The following is a 2,601-nucleotide window of genomic DNA, read 5'->3' as shown; positions in this document are numbered from 1 at the left end:
AAATTATGCCAGAAACTCTGTAGGTTCTTCATGTGGAAGACCAGAATACTGGCAATTTTGCTGCACCATGATAATGAGCTGAGGATTCAACTCAAAGCTACTAACTCCAATGGAGGGTATACAGATACTACTCCCATATGAAGCAGTAGTGGGGTTAGCATATGACCCCAGAGTCCTCCTGGACTGTTCATTCCCACTTAATTCCATGATGGAATAAAATAGATGATATGTATGTTGATATTATTTATTTTATAAAAATTAATTTTTATAAAATAGAATAAAAACGAAACAAATAAAAACACTAATACGAAAATTTTAAAGAAGAATATAAAATATGCAATTGACACCAAACTTATAACAAGACACTAGACTCAAAGAAAAATGAAAAATTAATAAAGAAAAATAATATTTTTGAAAAGCAAGTAAAAGACTCTGACCCAATTACCAAAATCTTCCTAATCTAAGAAATAAAATAAACCTTTAGTTGTTCAAACTCGAACAATCCCCGGCAACGGTGCCAAAAAGGTGCACGAATTTGTAATCCGTACAACTAACCAGCAAGTGCACTGGGTCGTCCAAGTGATACCTTACGTGAGTAAGGGTCGATCCCACGGAGATTATTGGTTTGAAGCAATCTATGTTTATTTTATTAATCCTAGTCAAGATGCCAATAAGATTAATTGGATTTAATGATAAGAAGTCAAAGTATTTGGAATAAGGAATTGTTACTTTTTAATGAAGAATATGTTGGAGTTTTGGAGATGCTTTGTCCTCTGAATTTTAACTTTTCCTTGAAATCCTTTTTCCCACACGCAAGGTTCCTTCCATGGCAAGCTCTATGTAGGGTGTCACCGTTGTCAATGGCTACTTCCCATCCTCTCAGTGAAAACGTTCCTATGCTCTGTCACAGCACGGCTAATCATCTGTCGGTTCTCAATCAGGTTGGAATAGAATCCATTGATTCTTTTGCGTTTGTCACTAACGCCCAGCCTTCAGGAGTTTGAAGCTCGTCACAGTCATTCAATCCCAGAATCCTACTCGGAATACCACAGACAAGGTTTAGACTTTCCGGATTCTCATGAATGCCGCCATCAATCCGGCCTATACCACGAAGATTCTGATTAAGGAATCTAAGAGATACTCATTCAATCTGATATAGAACGGAGGTGGTTGTCAGGCACACGTTCATGGATTGAGGAAGGTAATGAGTGTCACGGATCATCACCTTCTCCATAATTAAGCGCGAATGAACATCTTAGATAAGAACAAGCGTGTTTGAGTGGAAAACAAAAGAATTGTATTAATTCATCGAGGCGCTGCAGAGCTCCTCACCCCCAACAATGGAGTTTAGAGACTCATGCCATCAAAAAGTATGTAATTCGGATCTGAAAATGTCATTAGGTACATGATAGATCTCTAAAAGTTGTTTAAATAGAAAACTAGTACCCTAGGTTTACAGAATATGAGTAAACTAAGATAATTGGTGCAGAAATCCACTTCTGAGGCCCACTTGGTGTGTGCTGGGGCTGAGACTAAAGCTATCCACGTGCTGAGGCTTTTCTTGGAGTTGAACTCCAAGTTATAACGTGTTTTTGGCGTTCAACTCCGGATCATGACGTGTTTTTGGCGTTTAACTCCAGACAGCAGCATGTACTTGGCGTTCAACGCCAAGTTACATCGTCTATCTTCGCGCAAAGTATGGACTATTATATATTGCTGGAAAGCCCTGGATGTCTACTTTCCAACGCCGTTGAGAGTGCACCAATTGGACTCCTGTAGCTCCAAAAAATCTATTCCGAGTGCAGGGAGGTCAGGATCCAACAGCATCAGCAGTCCTTTTTCAGCCTAACTCAGATTTTTGCTCAGCTCCCTCAATTTCAGCCAGAAATTTCCTGAAATCACATAAAAACACACAAACTCATAGTAAAGTCTAGAAATATGATTTTTGCCTAAAAACTAATAATATTCTACTAAAAACTAATTAAAACATGCTAAAATCTACATGAAATTACCCCAAAAAGCGTATAAATTATCCGCTCATCAATAGACCATAATAGAAGATATCCAAAATGGTCCACTCTGAGAGCATGTCAAAAGGACACCTTTTGGTCATCTGCTTGTATCTTTCCCAAGCTTCATAGAGGGATTCACCATCTTTCTGTTTGAAGGTCTGAACTTCCACTCTAAGCTTGCTCAGCTTTTGAGGACGAAAGAACTTGGGCAAGAAGGCCGTGACCAGCTTATCCCAGGAGTCCAGGCTATCTTTAGGTTGTGAGTCCAACCATGTTCTAGCTCTGTCTCTTACAGCAAAAGGGAAAAGCTTGAGCCTGTAGACTTCAGGATCTACTCCATTAGTCTTAACAGTCTCACAGATCTGCAAGAACTCAGTTAAAAACTGATAGGGATCTTCTGATGGAAGTCCATTGAACTTGCAGTTCTGTTGCATTAGAGCAACTATTTAAGGTTTCAGCTCAAAATTGTTTGCTCCAATGGCAGGGATTAAGATGCTTCTTCCATCAAACTTGGAAGTGGGTGTAGTATAGTCACCAAGCATCCTCCTTGCATTATTATTTTCGGCTGCCATCTCCTCTTCCTTTTCGA

At 39.2% G+C, this 2,601-nt stretch overlaps 1 non-coding gene across 1 annotated transcript; it reads left to right on the top strand.

The window, feature by feature from the left end:
• Nucleotides 1-2,087: 2,087 nt before the first annotated feature.
• On the top strand, nt 2,088-2,191 carry LOC112793763 (small nucleolar RNA R71). The gene has a single exon (XR_003198459.1). It is a non-coding gene; the product is annotated as a small nucleolar RNA R71 (small nucleolar RNA).
• Nucleotides 2,192-2,601: the final 410 nt, after the last annotated feature.

The sequence above is a fragment of the Arachis hypogaea genome, chromosome 3 (genome assembly GCF_003086295.3).
Source record: "Arachis hypogaea cultivar Tifrunner chromosome 3, arahy.Tifrunner.gnm2.J5K5, whole genome shotgun sequence".
Classification (NCBI taxonomy): Eukaryota; Viridiplantae; Streptophyta; class Magnoliopsida; order Fabales; family Fabaceae; genus Arachis; species Arachis hypogaea.
Note: the sequence above shows the minus strand (reverse complement) of the source record. Positions and strands in the feature narration are given on the sequence as shown.